Below are 19,353 nucleotides of genomic sequence, written 5' to 3' on the forward strand. Positions count from 1 at the left end.
AGAGCTAGTACTTGAGTTTCCTGACTCCCCATATTTTAAGAACTGTGAATGTAAGATATACACAGGTCTTATTTCAGTCGAGGAAAAGCTCTTAGCATGGGACCATAACATTGATAACGACTATAGATTGACTATGGTATTCATTCAACAGATCATATTTTTTCAGAGTGATGAGTATGTGGAGTGGATTGCAGAGCATGGTAAACCTTCTATTGAATTGAGAAAATTTTATTGTTTTGAAACTGGATTGGTATTTGATGAAAGTAAGGCTTTTGATGCCTTATGAAAATATGATAATTTCTTCTAGTTGGGATTTAAAAAAGGTCCAATTTGGGATTTAGTGGATCAAATCTTTACCCTGTGGGATACTAAATAATTGAAAGGTCAAAAGCATTTTTTAAAAAATGAGGTCATTTTGGGGCCTTTTAGGGTTTCAAAAAAATGTCTCTCAACCAATGAGGAGAAGGCCAACGTAAGGTAGAAATTTCACCAAAAAGGGCAAAAATATGAAAAAGAAAATAGTACTGTATGTCGTTACAAGCGTGCGGCATTAATAAGAAGATTTTTTTTTAATTCTTTTACAGTTCACCTGTCATATCAAGAGATGTGAATCCAAAATCGAAACAGAGCTCCATTTTGAAACCTTCTCGCATGCTGACCCAAAACAACCATCCACTTTCTCTTGTTCTCCGGTGCCATTCTCTCTTCAACAAGCATTCCTCTACTTTCACCATGACAAGCATTCCTCATTGCATCACTATTGTTGTGATGCTCCTAAACTTTCAAGACAATAAGCTCCTTTCACCTTTTATTCACTTGTTCTTAGTTTCGTTCATTTTTTTTAATGTCTTACTATTTTAGTGTGTGTTTCTTGGACTTCACAAGTATTAGAGTGAGGATTTCAGATGGCAACCAAAAAATTTGGTCATGCCACTAGGAAATGGTCTGTCGCTCTACTTAGTGAAGATGTGGATGTACAAAGTATCTCTTTGCCACGAAGACCTACCTCACTAATCTCATGTGTATAAGTTTCCAATACTGTGAATGTGGACGGTAGCTAGAAAAGGATAGTAGTGTGATGAAATGAAATTGGGTTCTAATGCAACCCAATAAGCGGAGAAAGCAACAATCAACTAACACTTTTTTGACTTTTTGGAAGGGCAGAGTGAAAGATTTTAGAGTAAAAAAGGAAGGCACAAGATGCATCAGAGAGGTTTGGATACAACACGTCTACATGCATTGAGAACTTGTATTATGAGACCATCCTGCTTATCTTCCACACCATAGACCCAATTGTAAGTGTATTTGTGTAATGAAATACTTGAAATGAAATATCTGTTTCTTTCCATGACAGACAATCTCTTTGTTTTAGTTCAGATATATATCCCTCATCATACGAAGAGTCAAAACCAATGGATTGCATATTGGGATTCTTTGATGCTTACATGGTGCTATTGGGAAGCTATAGTACAGATGTAGAAAATCAACGACGCTGGCTAAATCGGGTATATTTCTTTATGACCACTTTTATCAATTGCTCACTCACACGGTTAATTAAAAAAGCAAGATCTCCCGGCGTGGAATATAGCTAATTAGCCAATCCTCCTAATGGCAACATCACAGAATCCTATAGAGCCAAACTATTTTTGGAAGTACAACATTCCTTGAAACCAAATATTGCTACTAGGATAGTTAAAATCAACGTTTTCATGCCACTTATAGTTTTTGTAGAACTTTTTTAGGATTATCTAGTTAAAGTTTGTAAGACAATGTTGACTTTCAGAGAAAAAGAGTATGATGAAGTTCCAATTCCAAATTTTTTGGATAATGCATTAGGAGAATTTTGGACTCAAAAAGGGCCTCATAAGGAGTGGATTAGCAAAATGGATTAAGAACTAATAAGGCCTACAAAGGGTCCCATCACCCCATATGGGGACAAAAAAGTACATCTCCCTAGGTCCTTGGTGGTCCCTAAAAGTGCACCTGCCTCTCTAACTTGGAAGGCCCCCCCCACTCTCATACTCCTTCTCTCACCGTATTCATCTTCCAATCCCACGTTCATATTCCTTCTATCATAAGCACTTTGCAACACCCAAATCCAATTTCTTATCTTCATTTTGTCCCAAACTTGCTTCCATTGATCCTATTATGTCTTTCCATTGTCCCAAACTTGTTTCCATTGATGCTATTCTATTTTTTGAATTGATTCAAGGCCTTATTTCCCTCTCCCATGGCTCCATTGAAAGATCGCACCAACAAGCCATGAAAAAGCACCTTGCACATCGAAGTTGCACCAGAGTATGCCACAACTCGTCAATGTTATGGCCACAAGGTTTGCCAGCAAAGATACACTATATCCATTTACGACAACAAGAAACAAAGCATGTCCACCTATGGAGTGTTGGTGGACTCTATCCACTGGATCCTTTGACAAGTGCTCCACCTTTGTTTGAAAATGTGATGAGTTTGATTCAATACGTAGGCGATGGTCTTCAAGGCTTACTAGGATATTGTAAATGCATCGGCTATTCCAATGATGAAGCACACTTTGCGAAGGTTCACTTGTTGAGAATGGAAGGAGAGACAAAGATACTTAGAGATACCATGCATAACCTCCAAGAACAACTAACCCAAGAACAAAAAAAACTTGCTGACTCAGAAATTGCAAAAGAGAGGTCACAAGAGACAATCACAAGATTAATAGATGAGAAGAACAAACTATTAAAAAAGGCTTGGTGTACCCAACATGAGCTTGCTACTTTGAGTAGGAGATTAGAAAGGATAAAAAGAACCCCTCTAGGTTACAAGCATAGGATCAAGCCCATGCAACCAATGGAGAGCTTGGCATATGGTGGTGGAGCAAGGAAATGTAGGGTGAAAGCTACAAGGTATGTACATATATTTGGACTATTTTGTAATTATGAAGCATTATTTACAAATGAGTCATTTATTTTTCTAATGTTATCATGATTTCTACAGAAATTTTTTAGAGGAGGTTATTAGAAGAAATTCCTTTGACAAACTTTGTGCCATAAAGAGTGTAATTAAGAAGTAAGAATTCATTTCTATTCTTAGGGACCCTCATTAGCATGCATTGCAACATGCAATATTACAAGAGGTTGTAACTGATTTAGAGAATTGTGTAGATCCATCGGAAGTTTTCCATGCATGTGATGCTGCTGGCATTAGTAGGCAAGGGTACTTAGCTGTGTATAATGTCTTTGCAAATGCACTTCGAGGTTAAGGCATTAAGAACCCTCTATTGCCGAGACCAGTATATGTTAAAAATGTAAGGAAAGAAATAGATTTTGCTATTCAAGATTTGTTGGGTGGATTTATAAACATCTCAGAAAGCATGACGTTGGAAGGCACAAACAAGACAAATGTCCAACATACCAAAAATAAAGGAGGACCAACTACTAAAGGGGCAAAGCAAGGACTAAGAACCTTTGAGTACACAGAGCATAATAATGTTTTCTTTTATGTACATAGGGTCCAAGCTGCAATGGTGGAGTTTTACAACATGAAAGCATGGGGTATGTTAAAATTGTATTGTTTAGAGAGCTCAAATTTTTAATGAAATCTTTAAATCGACTCATGTAGGTCTTTAATCTTTCAAATTGTGAAGGAAAGTTAGTATTCATTATCAAATTGGATGAGTGTGAGGTTATAAAAGGCCACAAGTTGGAGAGGGTTAGTATTACTTTGATTAATAAAGCCCTCAGACATGCCAAAGATAAGAAAATTAGGGAAGATTTTAGTGTGCAATCAGAAAAGCACATTTGGTGGCTTGCCGCGTTTGAACTTCCTAAAGAGACACACTCATTCTTGAAATGGGTATTTGATAGATCTCGAATTCCAAGTGTCATAAATGCACAAATGAAATGAGAGTTGCTTCAAGTTGAAGGGTTCGGATCATTTAAAGTTGAATGGCCCATGGCAGGAGATCTCAAGACATTGAAGTGTATGTTTGGAACAGAATTGAGTGCAAATGTGACATATCTATGTCTTTATTGTATGCACTCACACCAAACTCGAGGTAGTAACATAGGAATATATAGAGGGAAAGAGCAAGTAAAAAGAGGAAAATACTTTGGGAATGCTAAAGATGTAATGAATTACATCACAGATAATGAGGCTAACAAATGGATGTATTGGACCAATGGAGCAATGAGCTACAATCAGGATGCTACACCTGACAGAGATCAAAATGATAAAAATTGGGATCCATTTTTTATCATTCCATTACAAAGAGTGCATTTCTATGTGTTACATGTGGAGATGTGGCTCATTAATAAATTGCTTTACTTGCACATTGTATATGCATGGAATATGAAATCGGAGGAGAGAGTGGCATTATGTATAGCAACGGTCGAAGCTTTACTCTCAAGCATGGGTCTACATGGGGTATTGTAAAGCTAATTAAAGATGCACAATTGTCAGGAAAATCAGGAAATCTTTCAAATAAAGTGTCCATGGGAGGCTCTAAGGCACGAAGGTTTTTGTCCAATCATGGAAAAGATCGATTAAATATGCATTGGAATTATTGGAAAAAGTTATGTGATTGCACGACTAATTTGGAAGTTGATCCTCATGTCAAAACCTTGAGAATACGTGTTTGGAAATAATTGGATACTCTGGTAAAGAACTTGAGGAAGCCTTTCATAGACGATGATGATGTGCAACTATATAAAGTCATCGTGAAAGAGTTCATTGAAGCCATGGTAGATGGATGGGGTGAATCACACATTACTCACTACATGGTGTGTTTAGTCTTTTCTATTTTCAAAATTTTAATTGCAATCAATTTATTCTTGTTTACCTCGTGTGTTTTTTCTATGTATGCAGCACATTCTTTATGCTCATGGTCCATGGTTTCTTTCCCAATATGGTTCCTTGAATGCTTGGAGTGCCCAAGGGATGGAAAAGTCTCATTATAGAGATTGAGGTGCTTATTTCAAGATTACGTGACATGGAGGGGGGATTAATGCAAGTAGTGCTCTTCATGAGATGTTTGAGTGGTTCTATCGTGGTATAGTTGGGTCCTTCTATGCAAGGAATAAAGCTTTGCAAACGGAGTTAGCCCAAGCAGTTCATCGAACTCAAACAAGTAAAAGAAGGCATTCATGGATATCTTTGCAAGCTTCCCAAAAACATAGAAGTTGGATAGCGACCAGAATTTGTGTTGGAAAGCATTGGATCACTAAACCAAATGTACTTTGATGTTAATTAAAATCGCACTTCAATATTTCTTGTGGACATTTGATTAATTGGCTCTTTTTTTAAAAAACAAGCGTTGAATTTTGTACTTGTGGACCCAACAAGGGTGAGCGATGAGAAAAGGTTGGGGGAGCGACCTCACGGGAGTTCAAGGGGAATTTCAAAAACCCCTTAAATAATTTTTTTTCCCCAAAACAAACACCCCTCCTCTTTACCTAATTTTTTCCTAAAGATGAATGAAAAACCCCAATGTTTTAATGAACTAAGTAAATTTTTTGATAAATATCACTTCTTTACAATGCACGTGGTACACTAAAGGTTTGTGAGGTTAACCCCCGAGGGGATGATGACAAATAGGGGGGAGAGGAGGGGTTGAGGGGGGGTAAAGGGGGAAGAAGGGGGAGGGAGGCTAACTAATAATGATGCACAAAATAAATATACCCCTATATATATGCAAATACCTTCATTTTCTCAGTACCACCAGTACTCTCTCATACTAGTACATTTCTTCCTACTGTCACATTTCCCATAGCCCCACCATCACCGACATGGCAAGAACAAAGCAAACTGGAAGACTGGTTGATTCCAAAACAAGCTCCCAATCCCTCTCGATGTATACAGTGTAATGATCGAAGAGAGAAGAAAGAGGAGGCAGGAGGAGGAGGAGGAGGAGGAGAGGACAGAAACCAATGAGCAAATAGATGACGATGAAGAAGATCATGGGGAGAAATCCAATCCTCAGGGTCAACCCCGAGGCACCTCAAGAGCCAGACAGCAGACCAGAAGAACAAGAGCACAAAAAACGCACATCGAAAGAATGGGCTAGAGGACAAGAAGATGCCAGGCAAATGCGAATTCAATTGGCTCAACAACAAAGGGCACAAATGGAGAGCCAACAATGACGACCTGCATGGCACAATGCTACTCAGGACTTTCCACATTCTAGATAGGGTGGAAAATCTTTGCCAGAATTGCATCACATAGCAAAAGGAAAAGGCAAAGCTCACAATAGGTGAGGCAGAGGCAAAGGTGGAGGTGGAGGTGGAGGTCAAGGAGGAGGTGGAGTCCTTAGAAGACACCGCAGAAAGCCTGGAAGGAAGGCGCTTCAAGAGATAAGAAAGTATCAAAGTAGCGTGAACCTTCTAATCCCAAGAGCTCCATTTGCTCGATTGGTGAAAGAGATTATGTAATCCTACAGGGACAACTATCGTATTCAATCAATTGCACTAGCCGCCATACAAGAAGCAGCAAAAGTGGCAATCATAACTCTTCTTGAGGACACAATCTTGTGTGCAATCCATGCCAAGAGGGTTACGATCATGGCAAAAGACATGCAGCTGGCAAGGCGGATCAGAGAAGACCCACAACTTAGGCCATAGATCAGATTTTTTGTTGTATTCACTATGGACACCAATTTGGGTTGTCAAAAGCAATTTTGTGCAAAGATGGTTGTAAATATTTTTTATAATAGAATGCTTTGGAAACTATTTTTCTTGTAGATTTTCAACTTTGAGATTTCATTTTCAATTGGAATCTTGCATTGTATTATTTACTTCCATATCTGATGTATGTACATAATCCAATTGATTGTTGATGGCAAATAATTATGGTAGAATGTAATTAGTCACTAGTATGGTATGTAACTAGTCAATAATCATGGTAGAATGTGATTAGACAATGTGATTAGAATGTGATTAGACACTAGTATGTGATGGGGGATGCATCCCCCCCAAAAAAAAGCCCTTGAGGGTGTGATGGGTGTATTTGTTTCTTGTGTGTGTGATGGGTGTGTGTATAAGTGATGGGGGATGCATCTGCCAAAAAAAAAAACCAGAAAAAGCCCTTGAGAGGCCTCTCGGGGGATTTTTTTTGTATATTTCTTGGTATAGGCACTTTTTTTTCTTTTTTTTAATGTATTTCTTGTGTGTATGATGCAAGTGTGTGTAAGTGATGGGGGATGCATCCCCCAATTTAAAAAAAACAAACAAAGCCCTTGAGAGGCCTAGGTGTGTGCAGGTGTGACTTTGGTCCCCGTCTAGCCCAAAGTCGTGCCTGTGTGCACCTGGGCCTCTCAGGGGCTTTTTTTTTTGTTTTTTTTGGTGTATTTCTTAGTATAGGAACTTTTTTTTTTAAATGTATTTATTGTGTATGTGATGGGTGTGTGTGTGTAAGTGATGGGGGATGCATCCTCCAATTTTAAAAAAATAAAAAATAGCCCTTGAGAGGCCCACATGCACGTAGGTGCAACTTTGGGCCAAACGAGGTCCTCGTCTGGCCCAAAGTCGCGCCTGTGCCCACCTGGGCCTCTCAGGGGCTATTTTTTGTTTTTTCTTGTTTTTATTAAGCAAACATAAGATTGGTGGGCTCTTATAGTAGAATGGACATCTGATTGCATTTGAGATTTGGAAGCTTTAAGTCCATAACTGTTTGTGACAAAGAGCGAAGTTCTAACATAGTCCATGTATTAAAGACATGAAAACATTTTTTTAACGGCGATCAACACAGACCACACCCAATGGATAGAATAACAGATGTGCTAGAACCAGTCATTCTAGTAATATGGCGACATTATTGAGTACATTCAAAGTAAGAATAATGTTGTGATCAATGCATGACAGTCCAAAAGAGTTGGTCACAACAATTTCCATTGTGTACGACCACTCTCTTTGACATGAGGAACAAATAGCACAATTCCAAGAGTTTGGGAAATTTTGGGATGCATCTTAAAGTAAAAAGAAAACAAAAAATAGCCCCTAAGAGGCCCAGGTGCATGTAGGCATGACTTTGGGCCAGACAGGGACCGCGCGACTTTGGGCCAAATCGGCCAAAGTCGTGCCTACGTGCACCTGGGCCTCTCAAGGGCTATTTTTTGTTTTCTTTTTACTGGGGGATGCATCCCCCATCACTTACACACACACACAAGAAATATAGTAGGGGGAATTAGATAATAATGGATGTTAGCACCCTCCCCTAGGTGTTGACTTCATTTATTAAGGATGGTATGATTAAGACGTCATTTTCATCCTTGGGGTCATTTTACCACTAGGTCCACTGAAGGGACTATGGTAAGATAATTGTTACTTCCAAATTAATACGTTTCATGCTTACAAGGACCCTATGTTGAATAAAGGACCTCACATTTCTTTTGGATCACTCACTTAATTATACCCTTAAGAGTACATATCCTAGTTGTGGCACTCATGAGGAAATCGGATGTAATAGCAAAGCCTGGATTCCATTACCTATTGTGCAAGGACACCGGCCACCTTACATCTTTTACAAGCATGCAATGCCTATACCTCCTTGTCATGTGAGCTCAGATCTCTAGGGCTTCTCTCTATCTTCTCCTCCCCCATGTTTTTCCACTTTGCTCCACCTAGATCCTATACTCTTCCTTTCCTCTCCCCATTGATGCTAACCTAGCTTGCATTAGCATTCACGTAGCTCATATGGTGGCCTTTTCCTTCTTAGACAATTGGGCAATGCCACTCATCAAGTTAACTCTTATGGATTGCAAAATCCTTCCATCGCTTTGTGCCATCTGGTCCTAACATGTAAAAATAAAAAAAAAGTGCCTATGTCATGGCCACCTTCTGATCAAAGATGCAAAATTTTTGCCCAAATCAATTTTCTTCTTCATGCTTGAAATGTGTCCCAATTTATAAACCCATATCTTGATCATTAGCATTCAAAGTTGGGACCCACTTTGAATAATGGTTTCATATGTCATGTTATTCACATCATTTTAATCCATTGCAACCATTTTAATCCATTGTTGCTCGTAGCTAATTAGTGCATTTGTCAACCTTACCATTTTGTATCAAACCTCATTGTAGTCATCACCAATGCCTTCAAAATATCAAGGCACACTTCTAAAGCAATTTTGGCCATTCCTAGCATACTTTACAACATTTTACACCATAAGGGCCTACATCTTCAATTGTTAGTAGCACCCCTTAGCCACAATTTCCATAAAAGTCAAAACCCAATCTCCTATGCTAGGATTGAGTTAGTCATATGCTTGCTCTCTATCCAAATTTGATAATACACAAACACCAACCAAGTATACGTGTGGATTATTGTCATCTCCATGTGGAACCATTGGCATAAGTGAGAGCTTGCCATCTTAATCATGGAGCATATATCCTCTTAATTTACATTAATCCTTCCAACTAACCATGCACATAACTAGATTAGGCACCATATTATTGTTCTATTTTCCTCCTAGGTTTGGGATGCAAAACATTCCTAGTTCCATGATGAATCTAAATATGGAAGGGTTTGAAATTGTGCATCCAATTTAACCTTTTGTTGCTATCTTAATTAGAGTTCATCTTGAAAATCTTGATCTTGTCTATTCATACACCTAGTAACTTGAAGAATTTTTGAAACCTTTGATAAGGGAATGCACTTTTCTTCAAAAGGAACTGTATATTTAAATTAAGGATACACTAAAATCCAAGAAATGAAACTTAATTATAATGCAAAACACCACCCATCTGGAAAACAAGAGATATATATATTAAATTTTGATGTCTATACAATATTTCTTATATATTGCATCCAATAGATGCACTTTTTACAAAATATTTTCTTGCTTAGATTTAGCTACTATTGTTGCTCTCCTTTCAGTTGACAAAACAATGGGTTTACCAAAAGATAGCATGATAAACACCTACCGAAGCACCCATAGCAGCAACCGCCATGATTCTTCCTACTAGTTTCTCTCCAAAAGTAGATAATGCCAAGTCCCACCTCACCAAAATACACTTGCGTGTAGAAGGGGGTAAAGGCACAAGGGAGACTAGCTTTAAAAGTGCCCTGCACTTTATCATCTCTTCCTTCCCATAAGGGGAGAACAAAGTATAGAAGCACACTATGCTATGGTGCTTGAAGATTCCCATGTAGTGTCCTAGTGCTGAATCCACACCGATGTCACCTCAACCTGCTTTACGTGTCGCAAACTTATCAACTTTGATGACGTCCTAAAAATTGAGATAACATCAATAATCTTCTTAATGCTAAACTAAGAACATAAATTCATTCATATTAACAAAATATCATGAACTTACAATGTGCGGCAGCATCTTGTTTGTCCATTCTTGGTAGTTATATCAAGGGAGCTTTTGCTCTCATCAATTGCTGGAGGTGGTGCTGATGATGAGGCTGTGGGGGTTAAAGGTCACTGTGCCTTTACCCCGGTTATGTACAATACTCAAACACATATATAAATGAATGAAAAAGAAGATTGGGGTGGTTCTACACCCACCAAAACTTGTGTAGCTCTCTGTTTCTCTCTCTCCCTCTTCCATTCTTGCTTCCATTGAGATCACTCTCAACAAGTATCAGAGCCCGAGTGATCTAGCTGAGTGTGTGTGAATGCTTGGAAGCTCAGCAACTTTGTGGGAGGAAGGAGAAGCTCTGTGGGAAGCTTTATGGGTGATTTACTTGCATCTGAGTGTATAGAGACCTTGAAGGAACCTTTGGAAAAGTCACTTTGGCTTTGCGAAGTGGTTTTGAGAGCCTGTTAAGTGTTTTCAAAGAAAAAGTCGTTTTTTGAGCTTTTTCCTATTCCGTTCGATGACAGAGACTCCATATTGACTTGTAGAGGCAACTATTGCTTGCTTTTGGTATCCACTTCATTTCACGAGCTTAGAAACACCTTCATTCTTGAATCTAGGATCATTTCATTGGAATTCTGACTCATTGTGTCAGTTTTTGGGTTTTTCTACCCGGGGGTTAGAACTCAAGTTTAGAGCAACCATTTGTAGATCTATTAGTTCCGATGAACTCAGGAGGTCCTAAAACTTCTATGTTGCTCATTATTCGCACTCTGGTGGAGTTTACAAATAGCTCTATTTCCAAAAACGTTTTTCAGTCCATGTGTTGGACTCAGTGATTGAGACCACGGTTTCCAAAACCGTCTGTCCCATTGCATTCTAGATGCCTAAAAACCCCTACCTGTCAGTTCTTATGCCATTTAGTGGAGGATTTTTAGAGTTATAGATCTCTGTGTATTCGATTTCATCTCTCTGTTATGCATTTTTTCATTCTAAGGTTTTGAAACCTTAGATTTATGCCACATGGCAGTGGATAAGTGTTGACTCCCATTTCTTACTCATCGATTGGGATTTTGGAGTTCCGACAGAAGAGAGATATTTGCAGACTTTTTTGCTGAGTCCAATTATGCAATGGCGCCCATGTTTTCAAGCATCTCAGATTCTATTTTCAATAGCGATCATTACCGTGGGACCAAGATTTCTTGAGCATACCTTATGCAGATCACTCTAGTTGCAGTTTGAGCAGTGTGCACTCATTCATGGTGTGCATTAGGTTGCAGTGGATGATTTATAGGCCATTTGGATGCATTGCGGTCCTTATTGGATGCGTTGATAGGCCATATTGCCTTGTGGGATGCTATTTTTAAGGACGCTTTGCACATGGATGCTATTTTATGTTGAGGGACAGCTTTGACACATTGCAGGTGATGATTCGATAGTGTTTATGCTTGATCCATTTGGCACTTATTGGCATTTTGGATTGCCATTGCAGTTGGCATTTTCTTTTGGGCTAGATTTTCTCATATGGATGCATAGTAGATGCACATGAGTCAGCTGCATCTTTTGATGCTTTTGAGTTTTGGTGATATTTCAGTCTATTGTGGCATACACATTTGGGTGCACCTAGTATTTGCTATGACTCTCTCTTGCAGGCACTAGCATTTGGGATTTTGCTTTATTTGCATCATGGCATCCTCTTCCATGTCTGAAAAGGAGTTTTTCAGCATTAAAAAGTTTGATGGGACAAACTTTTCTTTGTGGAAAGAACAGATAAGGGATGTGCTTATTCAAAAGAAGCAGATTAAACCCTTGGCAGTGATTGAAGCTAAGCCTGCAAATATGTCTGAGGATGATTGGAATGAGTTGGATGCATTAGCAAAGTCTACTATTAGACTTCATCTTGCAAAGTTAGTTTATTTCATAGTAGTAAATGAGCAGACTATGGAAGATTTGTGGAAGAAACCATGTGCTACTTATGAGAAGGAAACTGCCTCTAATAAAGTTTACCTCATGAAGAGGTTGTTTGAGCTGTAGATGAAAGAAAACGTCTCCATTTCTTCTCACATGAATGAATTCAATATTATTTTCAGCCAGCTCCAAGCTCAGAAGATGAATTTTGATGCGGAGACTAAGGCAATATTTCTCTTATGTTCATTGCCATCCTCATGGGATACCTTCTGTACAGCTGTCAATAACTCTGCACCTAGTGGAGTACTAAAATTTGATGATGTTGTGGGTAGCTTGTTGGCCGAGGAGATTAGACGGAAGTCTATGGATGGCAACAAGCACGATGCAGCCTTAAATGTGCAAAGGGGCAGATCACAGTTCAGGGGGAAGTCCCAAGAAAGAGGGAAGTCTCATAGCAAATCCAGGGCATGAAACATTGAGTGTTACCACTATGGCAAGAAGGGCCACATGACAAAGGATTGCTACAAGCTGAAAAGAGAGCAAAAGAATAAGAAAAAGAGTGCAAATTGGGGTGCAAATCAAAAGGAAAAGAGTCCAAGGGAGGAACAAGGAAAAGTGAAGATCGAGGAGATCAATGCAGTCACACATGATAGTGACAATGACGTTCTCTTCATGTCTAGTTTATCTGCAGAGTTGCTTACCACTTTAGATGATGCATATTCCCAGGATTGGATTTTGGATTCTGGTGCTTCATTCCATGTTACTCCCCATAGGGAATGGTTCTCCACTTATGACAGTGGAAAGACAGGTTGTGTGCATCTTGGAAATGACTATGCATGTGACATAGTGGGAGTAGGTGACATAAAGTTTTCTTGTGCAAATGGGTCTGCATTTATTTTGAAACATGTGAGACATGTGCCTAAGTTGACCAAGAGTCTTATTTCAGTGGGTCACCTAGATGATGCTTGTTTTCACACCACTTTTGGCTTGGAAAATTCAGAAGGGCTCTATGCTTTTGGCTAGGGGTGCCAAGTGTGGTACTTTGTATCCCTTACATGTATCAGGGGTATTTGATCATGTTGTTGCAATAACCGAGCAGCCAAGCACTTCTTTATGGCATTGCAGGTTGGGGCACATGAGTGAGAATGGAATGAAACTCTTATGCCGTTTGGGTTATGTACCGCATTTGAGTTTCTCTGATTTTGAATTTTGTGAGCACTGTCTCTATGGGAAGCAGACTAAATCAGCCCATAAAAGAAGGGGAAAGAAAGAGTTTGAGAAGCTTGATTTGGTGCATTCAGACGTATGTGGTCCCATGCCTACACGATCATTAGGCGGGGCTGAATACTATGTGACATTCGTTGATGATGCAACTAGGAAAGTGTGGGCCTATGCTACAGCTCGGAAGAGTGATGTGTTCCAGGTATTTCAGAAATGGCTGGCCTTGGTTGAGAATCAATCAGGTAGAACACTTAAATGCCTATGAACTGACAATGGTGGAGAGTATCTCTCTCATGACTTTCAGCATTTCTGTGATACATGTGGGATTAAGAAGGAGCTCACATCCCCTCATACTCCAGAGCAAAATCTAGTTGCAGAAAAGATGAATCGTACCATTCAAGAAAGGTTGCAATGCATGCTTTCCAATGCAAGTCTTTCTGGTGGTTTTTGGGCTGAGGCAATGAAGACTGCGGTGCATGTGATCAATAGATCACCTAGTAAGAGTTTGGATGGCGGTATTCCTAAACAGGCATGGAGTGGCAAGAAGCCCTCTTACTCTCATTTGCATATATTTGTGTGTGAGGCATATGCACATGTGCCGAAAGAGCTTCGAAAGAAGCTAGATCCTAAGTCTAGGAAATGCATCGTTCTGGGTTATGGTGAAAGTGGAGAGATGGGCTATCATCTCTGGGATCCAGAAGCAAAGAAGATCATATGCAGCCATGATGTAGTCTTCAATGAAAAGAAGATGCATAAGACACCCATGAGGGATGTGGAAATGAGGAGAATCACTTTCTAGGATGTAAATGCACCTGCATATGTTGATAGAGAGCAAGCTGTCCATGCACCAAATGTGCAAGAAATGGTACCACCAAGTACTCCCACAAGTATACAATCAAGGGTAGATGATGGATCACCTATTGGTGGACATGATGAGCCAAATGTGGCTGATATGTAGGTGGGACAGCAAGCTGAAATGCTCTTGAGAAAATCATCTAGAGTGTCTAGACCACCTGATAGGCTTGTTCCAGGAGTAGACTGTGTGATGCTTACTGATTGCGGGGAGCCTTCTTGCTACAAAGAGGCTATGATGCGTGAGGATCAACGCAAGTGGGAGTATGCTATGCAATGAGAGATGAGTTCACTTATTAAGAATAAGACTTGGGACTTGGTTTCTTTGCCACATGGAAAGAAAGCATTGCCATGTAAATGGGTCTACAAGATGAAGTTCACAGGTAGTGATGTGCCTAGGTGCAAGGCCCATTTGGTCGCTAAAGGGTTCAAGCAAGAGAAGGGTGTGGACTTTGATGAGACATTCTCTTCGGTTGTGAAGAGAACCAGTTGCATGAGGCCTTTGTTGATATGAAAGATTTGGGACTTGCAGGTCATATTCTTGGTATGCGCATCACGCGTGATCGGAGTAGGAAACTCCTTTGGCTTTCACAAAAGGAGTATGTTACAAAAGTATTGTAGCATTTCAATATGGAGGGGGGTTAAGGTAGTGAGTACTCCATTGCCTCCATATGTGAAACTGAGTCATACAGATAGTCCCAAATTAGATGAGGAAACGGCCATGATGGCCAAGGTTCCTTATGCATCAGTGGTTGGGAGTCTTATGTATGCTATGATAGCTACTAGACCAAACATTGCATTTGCAGTGGGAGTTGTTAGCCGGTATATGGCTAATCTAGGAAAAAGGAATTGGGAGGCAGTTAAGTGCATCATAAGGTACATGAAGGGTACCAAGGAGATGTGCATCTGCTTTGGTAAAGGAGACATGCGTGTACTTGGGTACACAGATTCAGACTATGCAGGGCATGTGGACAGTAGGAGATCCACTTCTGGTTATGTGTTCACCTTTGTAGGTGGTGCAGTGTTGTGGATGTCTCGTGCACAGAAGTACGTTGCTTTGTCTACCACAGAGGCTGAGTATGTTGCAGCCACAGAGGGTTGCAAGGAGGCTATATGGCTTGATCAGCTAGTGGGAGATTTGGGGATTCATACAGATGTACCGACATTGCATAGTGATTCCATGAGTTCTATTTAGCTAGCATGGAATCTGGTCTTTCATGCAAAGACCAAACACATTGAGGTCAGGTACGATTTCATCAGGGAGGTACTTGAGGACAAGCGCATAGAGCTTGTCAAGGTTCATATAGATGATAACCCTGCAGATATGCTGACAAAGAGTCTACCTATTCAGTGGTTTGAGTATTGTCGTGTATTGATGGGCATTGGATAGTATGCTCACTAGTTGTTCTTTCTTAAAGGCACATTGTCCTTTAAGTGGGACATTGTGGGGGTTAAAGGTCACTGTGCCTTTACCCTGGTTATGTACAATACTCAAACACATATATAAATGAATGAAAAAGAAGATTAGGGTGGTTCTGCACCCACCAAAACTTGTGTAGCTCTCTGTTTCTCTCTCTCCCTCTTCCATTCTTGCTTCCATTGAGAGCACTCTCAGAGGCCTTTGCAATATTCTCAAGTCTCTAGCATTCTTGTGCCCTCTCTGCCTCTAATCTTTCCTTGACCTCACGGAACTCCGTCTCTGTAACTGGTGCATTAGTAGAGTCATGAATTTCCACCCACACAATTAAGATCGGATGCTCCAAAGTGTTTGCAGGTGCCAAATCTATGCACATATCCAACCCCTCTTTTGGGTAACCTAAGTTACTACTACTTTCCCAAGCGGAGAGTGCCCCCAATACTTCATCTTCTCTCAACTTTTTAATATATTGAATGTCAATCAATAATAAATATTCTCTATTTTCGATCAAAATATACGGAAGGGTTTCCATCAAAACCTCATCCGTCATACCTTCTTCCTCCTCTTTTTGCTCTCCTTCCTCCTCTTCCTCTTCTAGCTGTCCTATGGGGGCTGATGTCCTGCCTGCTTTGGGAACCACAACCAACTCTGTCGTCTTCTCTATTTCTACTGTGTGCTTTCCCTTGTCGAAAGTTACACGAGACCAATCTAGAGCAATGGTGGCTTCCACCACCACATTAGGATTCTCCTCAAAGTCCACATCTTGCCTTGCTGCTAGAAAAAGAGTTGACTCTACAGTGAATAATGGCGGTGTGTCTGTGTCCTCCATTTCCAAAATAATTACACAATAGGCTATTTCTAGGGATACAAAACGAGTTCCTATAGGACCCGCTTGCATATCCAACTCTTCATCCTTGGAAACCTTCTAAAACTTTTTGGACTAATGGATTTGCAAATTCTTTGCAACCTAAACTCGAAAGTGCTATCAGCCTGGTGATAGTCAATGAGGAGATTCACAGGAACCCACTGTACTCTATCTATGTCTAGCCGAATCAAGTAAGGCTTGATTTTCTACCTCACATAATCTACCACTCAAATGATGAGTAGAAGTGATGAAGTCATGGTATGCCTCACGGGGTGTGGCCATTGGAGGTTTTCGAAAGATGGCAAGTGCAGGCTGTAAGGCTGTCTAGGAGATGAGGACAATAAAGGCTATGTCATACCTAATGGCCCTTTATATAATTGACTTCAGTCTCTTTAAATACCTTAAAAGTCTAACTACAATTTAGGTAATAAAATGTTGGATAATGTAACATATTGGCCTAAATAATTTGCCATCATAATAATGGATTTTTTTTTTGAATTTAGGGGGCACTATGTTAGTACAAATGACATCACACTTAACAAAAACTATTACATTTAGTAAAAAACTATTACAAAACAGTTTTAAAACTTTTACATTTATTCAACTGCTATTACAACACACTTCAAAAACTATATCATATTTTCAAAACTATTACAACACACATCAAAAACTACTAATTTTACTAAGTATACTCATTGCCATGAGTACAAATTACATATTACATTTATTTAATACCAGTATGAATGGACAAGTTACAAGGAGGCTTCCATTTCTCCAGCATTGATGCTCCTTCGAGTTGCCTTCTTATTGTCTTCCCATTTAGTGTAAAGAAAAAATCACTATCATCAAAGGTGACAGCGATGTATTCTCGAACGTGCTTCAAGCTCCAACTACCTGTGACCTCAAGATATTGGATATCCCCATTGGGCATATGTACCTCTACCTCTTTGGTGTCCATTGCATCACAATCCATAGGTATCCATGTGCCATGATTATTTTTCCAATGTCTATAAGCTTATCTCATGTAGCAAATACTCCGCACTACTTGATATCTTATTACTATACTTTCTTTAGTAAGTATACATGGAAAATGGTCTCCCTTCTGCAAACCCTCCCTAACATCCCCAAATATTATCAAGAAATTCATTTTCTAGGCCTTTGCATACCCACATGGCCTTTGTCTTGTGAATGAAGATTGATTTGAAAAAATAAATGAATGTAATGGAGGGCATGAACCAACTAACACTCACAGATTTTGAACCAAAAGTAAACTTCATTGATGATTGAATATCTGATCTCATCTTCATTCTAAATGCATCTATAGAGAATGGATCAGGAAGAGGCCATTCTGGACTATCGAAGTTAGGGAGAGGAATAGAAGGTAGGCTTCCATGTGTGCCTTCTCTTCGAGGAACTTGGTAACATGAATTATAGAAAAAAATACTAGACTTTGTCAAGGAGGCAGCACTCCATCCTTAGAACATTAATTCCCCAATATTTGAATGGAAAGCTGGAAATATTCCCATGAGACTATCCAGAGGCTGGGTTTCAACTTTGGTAGAGGGAAAGATATCTACATAGAAAGAAATAAAAGATGTTAATGGGCCAATCAATCTATCTCTCTCACTCTCTACCTCTCTCTCACACACACTTCTCTCTCTCTCTCTTTCTCACACACACACACCTCTCTCTCTCTCTCTCTCTCTCTCTCCCCCTCACTCATAAATCTCTCCCCTCTACTATCTCCCCCTAACACCCCTCCATCTCTCTCTCTCTCCCTCCCCCCCTCCCCCTCTACTATCACCATAAGACACCCTCTCTCAAAATACATGCTCACATACAATCATTAGCATACAAAATTGAACTGAAAATGAAAAAAAGTTAATGTAAAAGAGAGATATAGTTTGATGGAAAGCAAGTTTGACTAGTAGGATCCAAGTTCATGTCTTGAGCCATGTACACATGGTGAACCTTCACCTTAAGTCCTTTTTTTGTATTACAAAACCCAACAATGCGACCCTTCCAATGCTTCTCTTTCTTTGCTCTATCCTTTCTAGAAACCTTGAATGGACCTATTGTAGATGGTTGCATTGTGACCCATGACATTAACCTAAACTCTTGAGGGATCCAAATATCACTGTTGTCCTTCAAAATGCGACACACACAAGATTGAATTGATAGCCTGTACCTGCAATGGCATTGGGTGAGCTGAATCCAACATCTTTAACTATGGATCATAGAGGTCCAGTGCATCCATTAGTGTTTTGAGACAACTGTTATGGGAATGAACGGCAACAAATTATAAAATTCATACTTCTACAAGTAAATGCGATATGGCTAACTTTTCAAGAGAAAACCTGAAAATCACATTTTAGAGAAAAAGTATAGGCAATGACTGACTTATAATTCTAAATCCTAGTGGATACCCTTTAAGGAGTTGAATGTATAGCATAGCTTTTGTTGTACATCTCTATGTACCAAACTCTAATGATTTCTGCAAGAGAAACAAATAACATGAGGGGATTAGATCAAGAGCGTGTAAATTTAATTTAAACAATCAAGACTTTGTCAAGAGAGGGTAGTAGTGACAAAGGTCAAGGAACATACTCTGATCAATATGGGAGGAGAATCATATCAACCACATCCAAATTACAAAGCTTTTAGTTGATGTCTTGTTATCTTTCAGCTTGAAAGATATAGCTAGATGAACTATATACACAAAGTGCTGAAGGCTCTGGTGGATCTGACTCTTCAAAAAACTACAAAAAATAACTTCACTTAGCTTATGAAAAAGTGAATGCTACAATGAC

At 39.5% G+C, this 19,353-nt stretch overlaps 1 pseudogene; it reads left to right on the forward strand.

The window, feature by feature from the left end:
- Nucleotides 1-133: 133 nt before the first annotated feature.
- On the forward strand, nt 134-4,416 carry LOC147887477 (uncharacterized; annotated as a pseudogene).
- The last annotated feature ends 14,937 nt before the right edge of the window (nt 4,417-19,353 follow it).

The sequence above is a fragment of the Dipteris shenzhenensis genome, chromosome 23 (genome assembly GCF_047967505.1).
Source record: "Dipteris shenzhenensis isolate YYH24624 ecotype China chromosome 23, Dip_SZ_1.0, whole genome shotgun sequence".
Taxonomy (NCBI): Eukaryota; Viridiplantae; Streptophyta; class Polypodiopsida; order Gleicheniales; family Dipteridaceae; genus Dipteris; species Dipteris shenzhenensis.